At 42.0% G+C, this 12271-nt stretch overlaps 1 protein-coding gene across 1 annotated transcript in view; it reads right to left on the bottom strand.

Moving 5' to 3' along the window:
- Positions 1 to 12271, bottom strand: part of LOC145436229 (uncharacterized) — an 83638-nt gene that overhangs the window by 21473 nt on the left and 49894 nt on the right. The gene's annotated exons all lie outside the window — the stretch shown is intronic.

The raw sequence follows: 12271 nt of genomic DNA, 5'->3' as shown, positions 1-12271 counted from the left end.
AGACGAAATTCCAATGGTGTGTTGGCTTCGGAATTACAATGAAATGTCGGTATTGGCCGTCAGAGTCTCGAGTCAATGACTTGGTTCGAGTCATGCGCAATGACTCGAGTCCAAGTCGAGTCAATACAGAGATTGACTCGAGTCGAGTCGAGTCATTTTCGTATTTTGAAAAAATGACTCGAGTCAAGTCGAGTCATCAGAAAATCGTGACTCGAGTCGGACTTGAGTCGAGTCATGACTCGAGTCATTACAACCCTGGTTATTCATAATCATTACTGGTTACTATGATATCAGAGCAGGCATGGTGTGTTGAGTGAAACGAAATATACACATCAAGCTAGCAAAAATACATGTTGGCCTCCCTACATTAATATTTACGTTTGAAAATACTTTAGTGCAGCGTTATAACTAAGTAAAAATTTCTATTTGAATTACCCCCGATAAATTAGTAAATTACCCCGTTGGGGGTAATTACCCCCAGGTTAAGAACCACTGAACTGAGCCACTCTTTCGAAAGATGCTTTTTCTGTAAAAATATGAATCATTAATATCGAAATATAGAAAAATTCATCATGAATGTCAATTACGAGAAACACCGCATGATTGAAAGCCGCACTACTTTCCATCTACTCGATGGCGCCGAAATCAATCATCCGAGACTACGAACGGTGTTTCCCCTATTGGTGACCGGATCCAGGCTCTCGTCAGTTTGAGATCGGGATTTCTATTCGTACTTGGAAATTGCCGAAAACGTTTTGAAAGTCACGTCAAAGCAAGCATGTCACGTCAGAAGATTTTCAAACTTCAATCACGAGAATATCAGGGAGGAGGGATAAATATGTAATCGCCTTGTTGGTTGGAGGCTTTACATTTCATGCTAGGTAGCAGATCCGGTGACACGTTTATATTCCTTATATTACCAAACGGACGTGTCAGTGGCTTTCACAAATTAATTCAAAATAATATCCGCCAGGCCTTTGTGATCACATCTGGGTCGCGTGCGACATTCTTCAAAGGCATACTTCGCAGAGGTAGCGGCGATTAGGGCCATCGCATGCTAAGAATACAAGGACATCGGTATTGGCAGCATCCACGCGGCCATAGGCCGGTTCAACCGCTGCCGTTGCGGAAGCAGAGAAGCCTGGGGTGCCAGCGGTCTTCACAAAGAGTCCATTCAACGGAGCTATATACGCATCGATGCCCGGAAGACCAGAATTTATTACGCCGTCTACTTCGACCCGGAAGGTAACTCCTGTAGCTGGTACCTCGTCGATCAGAGCTCTGAAACATTTCAGATAAGCTATGGTAATCAAGTTCGGGAAAAATACCGAGAAAAAGGTCTCACTTCCTGGCAATCGCATCTACGTTGAGATCGGTGACGGCGAGTCTGCCCCCGGATATGGCTGCTTTACATGCGGCGTCAGCGGCGGTCCATGTCTTAGGCCTACTAGTGTTGGACAGTAAGTAGTAACAATGATCATATCCAACTTGAGTCCACCCCGCTAACGGATCCTGACGACATCGGATCGGGGATTTGTCAGCGAATAGTATAGAAAGATATTTGTCGAAGCCTTAGTTGATCGGTTTCAGTTCTCTCGAGTCCACTCATCCACTCGACGTGATTAACCGCATTTAATTGCCCAGCGGCCAGTGTTTAACGGAGTCGGGACTAGCTTTACAGCATTTACTCAAAGTTTGTGATTCATCAACATTTATAGTTCACAAGAAAGAAGACGCAAGGTTGGCGCTTAAAATCCGAAGGTGATGAGCGCCACATTTTTTTCTAACTTGGAACAAGTAAATCGATAAATTGGCAACGTCTTGCTATAACAATATTCTCAGCTTCTGGTTTCCTTTCTCAGACTACAGAGCATTTGCGACTAATCTAGCGTTCACATTTTATCGTGCTGTTCCAATAACAATTTAATCTAGATACTACTACACCGTGTCTTGGGTGATCAAACGGTCGGTGTATCCATAGTGTCCTTAATGGTGTGGACTATAGATAACTAACCTACGGATAGATACTCAACACCCGTCGTCACGCTTGCTTGCCCGGAGGAAATTACTACTCAGCAATCTGAACGCAACATAATTGCTAATCCCTTATCTGACGACCCGCGTGCTCAAATTAAAAAAAACCGCCCTACTGATAATACGAAGACCGATTTTGCAGCTTCGTTCCGCTTTGCCGAGGCTGGAGTAGAGAATTGTTTTGCGTAGCGACTGTAGGATTTCTGGCAATCCAAAATCTATCTTCCCGAGCACAGAAATTACTGAATCTGGTCTTGATCAAAAGCTACTTTGCACCGATTCCGAAAATATAAAGTAAAATATTGATCAGGCTCTGATCCACCTAGAACTGTGGTTCCCAACGTGGGCGATATCGCCCCCCAGGGGGCGATTTGTCGGTCCAGGGGGGCGAAAATAGACAAAGGAGGCGATAGGGGGGCGATGGCGCGTTGAAATGGCTATATTGGCATCGATGAGCGTAACGGTCACACCCAAACCCCCAATTGGGATGGGGCGCCCGAGCTCGAAGTAGGCCCCCAATTTTTTCGTGAATTAACAATAATTATAGAGTATTATTTCGGAAATTCAGGCAACGTTTTCGAAAAATTTTCGCGCTGTGCGCCATTTCGTGGTCTCGTATTTCTTGCTTATTGGATACCCTTCCTCCAAGAAATAATACGCATGAGCTATAGAAATGGGCATCTCTGCGTCAGTCATTATCACACCATGGCGAACTAAGACATATGAAGTTTCAGGCCATGTAACATGCGACTCCGAGTGTGCCAGAACGAGAAAACCTTGGCGGGAAAGGACTGCCTTTATGCTGACCGACTTCGACATATACACGATATACATATATATATTTAATTGTCCATAGGCGCCTAAATGGCTGGCGCCAAATGTTCCTGTCCTGGCAATCAGAACTCCACAAAAAATGCCGTCTCGCAGGGAAAAATTAATTATTGCCAGTGCAGAAATACCAATTTCAAATCGTGCGCGTCTTTTAGTTTAGTGGGTATGGGCGATTTGAATATCTTTTGACATAGCAGACAGGCCACGAAATATCATCACGTAACGATGTCAATATACCTACGGGTCCGCCCGAATGACATGTTTAATTATTATTTACGGGCCTTACATTTTCCAAACACCTCACGCAGCTTTACCGGTAAATCTGAATACATGAGCAGAGAGAGGATAAAAAATTGACAGCAATATGCAATTCCCGATCATATTTACCGATTCAACCATGAATGATAGAAATTTTTCGCGCTTCGCGCGAATTAAGCCGACTAGCTGAAGAGTCCAACAATTTGTGTTGAGAAGTAGCGGTAAAGAGGTATCGGGAAGTTGGGTCTGAGGGGTGCAGAAGTTTGCTTTATCTCCCTATGGAGGGGGGGAGTCAATACCAACGTATGGGGGGGGGGGCAGACGAAGTGCTGCTACGGTCCTTTGAGAATCATGTCGGAGAAATCACCTTTTTAATTAGCCAACTCACCAAAGTTTAACTGGAAAAAATGTAATTTCGAGGTCAAGCCGAAAAGTTGACCTTTTTTCTTAGTCAACTCGCCGATGATTTCAGACTATATGCCCATTTATCCGTTACCAATATTTGGGGGGCGATGATCGGTGTGGAGTTCGAAAAGGGGGCGATGAGTCGAAAAAGGTTGGGAACCACTGACCTAGAATATGTCCTCCAAGTCTGAAATATCGGCATTGTTCAGAACAATCGGGTCACCTCAACACAATGGCCATAACAATGACCCGTTGCGACTCTCCGATTGTTCGAACAATGCCGATATTTCAGACTTGGAGGACGGATTCTACGTGGATCAGTGCCTGATCATCATTTTAAATTATATTTTCGGAATCGGTGCAACAGTAGCTTCCGATCAAGACCAGATTCAATAATTTCTGCACTCGGGAAGACAGCTTTTGGATTGCCAGAAATCCTACAGTCGCTTACACAGAACAATTCTCAACACCAGCCTCAGCGAGGCGGAACGAAGCTGCAAAATCGGTCGTTGCCGTTCCATGTTTAAGTTCTATAGTACAATCATAGTACAATCCAAGATTTAAAGGAGTGCAATAGTGGATACAGGGAATTTTGATAATGGATAAGAACTTGACAGTTTTGTTGTTGTCACTCTGTACCATATTCGTTTCGAATCTGGCGGATTTGATCCGTCTGATGCATTCCAGTAAATAACTTCCACTCGGAAAATCTATTATATTGGACTGATAATAACAAGCAATTATCAGCAGCCAATAGTTGTCATAAGGTTCAAGATTTTGAGTTTATGAGCTTCTATCACCCTCTTCCTCCCCAGGATACATCGGTGTTCTGACCTCTGCTGGTAATATACAATGTGCTCTCCAATTCTCTAGTAGTTGCCGACGATCACCCCTGACGAGTGTCAGCCGAAAATATTCGGGTCCATTTTAATATGAATATACTGTTTAATTCAATTCATGTTCGGTACCTTTAGGAAGCTCTTGACCAATGTTCCCTCTAATATTTCTCGAGTCTGTGCAAACATGCCAACTCACTGCGCAGGCCTTCACAACAGTGTGCAACCAGGCCCCCTATATGGTGATAAGCCGAACTTCTGGGGAGTATCTGGTTGTGTGTTGTGAGTTTTGACCAGGGCCGAAGCCACATTTTCTCAGCCCCTCTCGCTCCAATAAACAATGATCTTGGGCCCACCGTAGGGTAATCGATGCAACTTCTGGGGACTTACTATATGCATCTGGTCGTTAAATGATTTGATCGAATTATGTCAATAATACTGGTTCTTCCATATATTACCGTATAATTTTATGAAGGCAAACTATCCCCAGGTTTAGAACCACCATCTTTGAATAAGCATCCAAACGGCCTAAACCGTTTCTATGAATATACCGCTATTTTGTAATTGTGATTGGAATTAGAGTTATTTTTAAAAACGAATGTTATATTTATCTTATTGCTGCAGTTTTTGCGAGAGTAGTAGTCTCCATATCAAAACCAAAACTCGAGTTCCTAAATCGCGCGTAGCGCGAAGAAAATTTTCATGTAGCATAAATCGGCCCATTAATAGTATTGTTTAGGGTGAAAGACCAAAAATTACGAGCTTACTTCAAGCCTTCAAAATTCCGGACATTTATTCATATTTCAGAAATTCCTCCCGGACGCAGTTTTAATGATGAAATTCCGGACATGTCCGGGAAATTCCGGACATATGGCAACCCTAGTCTATGTTTACTGATTCACCTTTTCTCGCCTAAACGCGCGAGGCGCGAGAAATATTTCTAATTCATGCCTGAATCGGTCAATATGATCTGGAATTGCGTATATATCGCTATCAATTTTTATCCTCTCTCTGCTCACGTAATCTGATTTACCGGTAGAGCTGAGGGAGGTGTGTTTGAAAAGGTAGGACCCCTCCATAATAATTTAACATCTCACCAGTGTATATACCCGTTGGCAGGAACGAAACAGCACTTCGTTAGCTCCCTCCCCCATAGGGTTATAAACTACCCCACCCCTTATTACATTGTTCGCTTTTGCCACGAAATTATAGTTGTACTGTTCAATGAGCCAGCGCGAAAATTTTCGCTAATTCATGATAAAATCGGTCAATAAGATCGGGAAATGCATATTTTTTGCTATCAATTCCTTGTCCTCTCTGCTCACGTATAATCAGATTTACCGGTAGAGCTGAGTGAGGTGTCTTTGAAACTGCAGAGCACGTAAATAATAATTGGACATCTTCGGGCGGGTGGACCCGTTGGTATGACTTCGTTACATAGGCTTACCATACGTCCTCTTTTAAGAGGATTTGTCCTCTTTTTTGACTTTTTTGAAAGTGTCCTCGGAAGACGCCCTTTCGTCCTCTTTTTTGAGATTTTGTCCTCTTTTTTGAAAATTCAGGTCAGATTTAGAGCAAATTGCGAGTGATATGCCGCAAATTAGCACAGAAGTGACGGTCCGGCGGGTATTTCGGAGTGAAAAACGGTGATTTTAGCTCTGAGCGAAAATATGACCTTTTTTTTTTTTTCAGTCATCCACCTGGCAATGTGGAGTGAAAAACGTTATTTTGAGCTCTGAGCAGAAGTGATTACCTTTTTTTTTTTTAGTCAACCGATCACAAAGTGGGAAAAATTAACCGGTTTTTGAGAATTTTCCTCCATTTTTGCCAGTTGCAAATTTCTGAAAAAGTGTCCTCTTTTTTGATTTCCAAAATATGGTAAGCCTATCGTTACATGATGTTATTTCGTGACCTCCTGTCTGTTATATCAAAAATTATAGAATCGCCCAAACGTACTAAACTGAAAGATCACACGATTTCGGATTGGTATTTCTTTACTGGCTCTTTACGACTCGCGTCACAATTTTCTGATGACTCGACTTGACTCGTGTCATTTTCTCAAAATACGGAAATGAATCGCCTTGGACTCGAGTCAATGCGCATGACTCGAGACTCGAAACCGATATTTCACTAATATTTCGAAGAATAGCGAAGTAACCACACTACTGGGATTTCGTCGATTGGTACTGATACTTCACAATGAAACCAAAAACTGCTAACCGTGAGGAAAATTAGTATATTATAAATGAAAACCATTATATGTCACCAAACAGAGTTATAAGAAGTGGGTTTAACAAGACATTACCTGTGAGCAATCAACACCATGACTTGGACTCGGGTCATAATACCATGACTCGAACTCGACCCTCGGCTCGATGACTTCGACTCGGACTCAACTCGGTGGTGAATTGAACATGACTCGACTTGCCTCGAGTAAAGACTGTAAAAGTGAGATTGACTTGTGACTCGGAGCCTTGTGACTTGGTGACCAGATTTACTTTTTAGAAACTACTTTCTTGGGTCTACTACAGACTAGGGTTACCATATTGTAGTTTCATAAATTCCAGACGCTCTTCAGCGCCTACTAGCGGATTTCAAAATGAGGTGGGAGCGCTTTGTCGATCAATATGACGTCACACCAGCAACGCTTTGTCTATCGACTCGAGGTGGTCGTGATCCGGTTCAGGTGTATATGGTTGTGTATTGTATGCTGTAAGCTGGGCCAAAACCACATATTTTCAGCCCCATCCCGACCAAATAAACACTGATCTTGGGCCAATCGTAGGGTATTCGATGCAACTTCTGGGGATTTACTAAATACATCTGGTCGTTAAATGATTTGAATGAATTTTGTCAATAATATTGGTTCTTCCATATATTACTGTACAATTTTAATCCTCTCTCCGCCCACATAATCAGAGTCAGCGGTAGAATAGAGCTGGTGCAGGATGATGGCTTCGAAAATGCAAGAGGCGCAATTGTACATCGTTAAGTCATGTTCAATGTTACGCCGATAAGATCATTTATCAGCCTAATGCGGGTGTGCACTTCACCACTGAGCTATATAAACACCACACATCCGGTGCTTTCCAACCTTTTATGGTCGCGAATCCATTTCCAATTTCAAAATGTGCCGTGGCCCAGCTCAAAATTTGATGAGCTGATTAGTAATTAAAGGTCGGCACATTTGCCCAGATTTACTCACAGCCTATTTTGGAAGCTAATTACGTTCAACATCTTCGCGAACCCCAGAATAAAGGCGAATTACCCCCAGGTTTAGAAACACCATCTTTGAATAAAGCATCCAAACGACCTAAAACTACGACTCTATGAATACCGTTATCTTGTAATTGCGATTACAATAGGGTCCATCAAACCACTGGGTGTCGCCAGACTTTTGGTGGTAACTGCCTTTGTTACGTATGCGGTTGCCGTATTCAGAAACCTGTAGGTTACTTTCTCGATTGTGTAAGGATATTTAATATGGAAAAAATGGCTACAACATATTACACGGGGACCGTGAGCTCGCTATAAAATGAACTGAAACTTGTTTTTGGAAATGAATGTTGTTGTTTTTTATTTTTTGGTCGCAGTTTTTGCGAGGGCGGTAGTCCCCATATTAAAACCAATATATATGATACTAAATCACGCGCAGCGCGAAGAACAATTTCAAGTAGAAAATATCTGCCCAAAAATAGTCTTGGCATATTTTAGAAATTCCTCCCGGACGCAGTTCTAACAGTGAAATTCCGGAAATGTCCGGAAAATTCCGGACGTATGGCAACCCTACTCCAGACCTTCATTTTTACTCCCACGTGAAGTGGCATGATCATTTTGTTGAAATTACTCCTTCCATTTGTTATATGCGATTCAGTAATTCGGGGAAAATCACGCAAGGGGAAAATGCAAGGAAATCAATCTCACTCCCTCTCTCTCTCTCTCTCTCTCTCTCGGCGGTAGACGCATTGAAACCGATGACTGCGAGTCTAGCGCCTTCGGTTTCTTCGCATTAGGCCTTGGACTCGTCCCACTTCAGAGTATCTAAGGACAGTAGGCAGCAGCAAATGTTATCGTCAGCTTGGGTGTAGCCGGCTAACGGGTTCTGAGGAAATGGGACAGTTATTGTATTGATAAGATTCGACAGTGGTGCTTATAGCCTCATGAGGTTTTGTGCTCCACGACAATGGCACAATAGCAATTTCAACAGTTCAATGCATTTTTCTTGGCGACATTGAAAAAAACATACTAATACAGTCTCACTGAGTGTCGATACTGCAGTCATTGCCATTGTGGTGCTTGTTGAAGCAACTGTAGTTTGGGCCGACATATGCATAACACTGAAATAAATATATCATGAAACCATTCATTTGTCAGGAATATGTGTACGATATCACCTAGTCCAGTGGTTCCCAACCGGGGAGGAATTCCCCCCTTGGGGGGAATTTTGCAATTTTTAGGGAGGAATTCCACTTTAGATTTGGATTTCCTAAATTGTTCATGTCCGAACTGTCATATAGTCAACCAGTTATATCCGAACGTATGCTTCTTATGGTTTTTTTTTGTTTGCTGAAAGTATGTTCAAATGCTATTTGAAATCTCTTTTTCACATACAAATTCCCCCCCCCCCCATTTTTTAAAATTAGTTCAGATGTGCTGCAGTTCGCAAGACAATTTTGTAGGCCAGCGACGGCCTCTCAATCAAATATATCCTAGGCGAGCAAATGTCGTGCCGTATCTATCACAACAGGGCCTCTAGTGAAAGTATTTATCTTATATTTTCAGACAGTGACAAAATATTCCAACAAAATATTCATCGATTCAAGTCAAAGAGATCGCTAGTCTTGCTTTATTTTTAGTGAACAGCTACCCGATCGAAAAAATACATGTTAAACTTGGTGCAATGTTGCCGAAACGTAATGGGTGTCCTAAATTTCAATGAGCTCCAGCAGGGTATCTGATCACGTGTATGTTATATATCAAGGCTGTAACTAAATCACGAGGCTCCGAGTCACAAGTCAATCTCACTTTCATACTTTTTACTCGAGTCAAGTCGAGTCATTTTCAATTCACCATTGAGTCAGGTCCGAGTCCAAGTCACCGAGCAGAGGGTCGAGTCCGAGTCAGTGTATTATGTCTCGAGTCCGAGTCCAAGTCACACTCCAGTCAACACTGTTTGGTGATATTGAATGATTTTGATTTATGTTATACTAATTTTCCTCACTTTGAGCAGTTTCTTGTCCCATTGTCAAATATCAGGATAATTAGACGAAATTCCAATAGGGTGGTCACACTGGTCACTTTACTGTTCTTCGAAATTACAATGAAATGTCGGTCTTGGCCGTCTTATAGTCTCAAATCATATGGCTTGGTTCGAGTCATGAACAATGACTCGAGTCCAAGTCGAGTCAATACCCAGATTGTCTCGAGTCGAGTCGAGTCGCTTCCGTATTTTGAGAAAATGACTCGAGTCGAGTCATCAGAAAATGGTGACTCGAGTCAGACTCTAGTCTGGTCAACCCTCCTCTAAATGAAAGTATCAATAATATTGGCCAAATGCATACGCAAACTTGAGAAAAAAATCGCAAGACCAGTAAATTTATGCGTAGTGATTTTTAGCAACAGTTATATTAGCGATTGGTGCATGGTAAGGCGAAAACACTAATGGAAGTGTGGGGGTTTGTTGAGTCAAGCCTTCCAGAATTTGTTTAATTGGGACCAAGACCATTGTTTTTGGAGGTCTACAAAGTGTTTTTACAACACTGCTAGAAACAAACACTCGGTACCGCCCGTCTCATTCTTTCAGTCAACAGGTGTTTGCGTGGTAAAAATGACCTTTTTTAATCATTGGGCAGATTTATTTTAAGGGGGAATTATGGCATAAATTTCGGCCAAGGGAGGTACGAGATGAAAAAGGTTGGGAACCACTGACCTAGTCCAATAAGATAGCCTAGTGGTAGACCTAGTCGTTACTACTGGCATCCTTCTCCGCTTGGCTCCTAGCATTTCCGGGATAGCGTGGAGCCGTGGTGCAAGATTTAGAAAAACCTACAAGTAGGGTTGCATTTAAAGCAAAAAGCACTTTAGAACAAACATGTTCAAAACATGGCCCTTGTTTGAAACATTTTAATATAGTTTTTTTTTTGCTTTTTTGGCCAAGACGGCGTGAATCTTCAATTGTGGACTCACAGTGAATTGATATTGACACTTGAAATCATATGGTAAATACGGCTCCTTTGACGAAAAAGCCTCCCGATCCCTGTCCCAAACGGCCCATAAATATCTCTAATCACGACTACACCGCATATGCACCATTTTACGAAAGGCGATCATCATCACCAAAACTTACATACATACATACATACATCTACATATACGTGGTATAACTATTGCACCTACGACGATTTCGAGGGCTCCAATTATTACTTTCGTATGGGTCGACTATATATAGTGCAAATCGTCCCTGGGCTCATTCTACATGATTTTACGAAATTATTTACACATATATTGCATAATAATGCCTAACAAATTAAGAGGAAAGTGTTTTAAAACACCATACCGTTCCATTCCATACCGCATAAGCCTACGTCGAATATATGGGGTAAAAATCTACCGTAGGCCCATGCTACATGTTTTGTCGAAAGTATGTACAGTACATAGTTATCGCATAATCATATAACTTTCGAAAAAACACACGATTTTTGTAACTGCAATTTTTGAAGCCAATGTTTGAAATATGTTTCAAACGATGTGTTTTAAAACACAATTTCTTTTAGCTTTAACCCTACGTACATGAGGGCTAAATAAAATTAAAATATACATATACAAATAATTCATGTCCAGCGGCATATGCACATCATGCATTCATGGTATGCTTTTGCAGTATGCACAGATCGTGTATATGTATATCATGAGTCGGTGTATATTTGTATATTTGTAACTGCCTGTACTGACTTTGACCACAAAATATGTGACTCCTATTAACGTGCAAAGAGATAAAAAATTTATAAAGAAAGGCGGCGCCCTCAAATCACCACCTCGCAAAGATGAACGTCTCAAAAATTGTATGATTGTGGTGTCAGCTTCGGAGCTACCATAAACTCCCTCCGATGGCCGAACCTTGAAAATGCGAGCAATTGGCGTTAATTTGGTAATGATTCGGTGCAATACCGTAATTCACAATCACCTCTAATTTCAGGGGCTTGGCTAAATCGAGTGCCTGAGTGTCTGGATTATTCGCCGAGTAACAGGCTCCGAGTCGTGCATCAACAATAATGACGTCATTACTGTAAAGGTGACTTGATGTGTCCAAATAGTATCGGAAATGAACAGAACAACACTAAGCATTACCTCCACGTACTTTTCCTAAAATGTAACTTTAACCTGGGCTTTATAATTGTCGCCTCATCATTAGATCTAGATGAGTGGTTCCCAACATGAGCGATATCCCCCCGCCCCCCTGTGAGCGATAGCTAGGGACGAGGGGCGAAAATACCAAAGGGAGCGACAGGGGCGCGATATGGGGGTGAAAATGTAAGTGAGATATATAAAAATATCACGGCCACATTGCACGTGCAGGCGGATTATTCTGCATATAACGCGAAAAAAGAGGTCATAACAAACGAAAGTAGATGCGGAAACCGATTTTCCGAGCACCTACACGGAAAATATCCCTATTTTAGCCACTTCACCAGCGATAGGAGTTAGGTGAATAAAATTCCCGTTTACATCTGGTCTTTTCCGGATCCGTAAATATCGAGGGGCGAAGATTCGTGTCGAGATTAATAAGGAGACGATGAGTCGAAAAAGGTTGGGAACCCTTGATCTATATCCAAATAAACGCATCACCTCTTTGCAATCCGTCTATTTTGACTTATTGCTAGGGCAAATACGGATATGGTTTACACACA

This window comes from Botryllus schlosseri, chromosome 1 (genome assembly GCF_051294905.1).
Source record: "Botryllus schlosseri isolate E-star chromosome 1, Bs_hap1, whole genome shotgun sequence".
In the NCBI taxonomy this organism is placed as follows: Eukaryota; Metazoa; Chordata; class Ascidiacea; order Stolidobranchia; family Styelidae; genus Botryllus; species Botryllus schlosseri.
The sequence above is the reverse complement of the archived record's forward strand: the minus strand, read 5'-3'. Positions and strand labels throughout refer to the sequence as shown.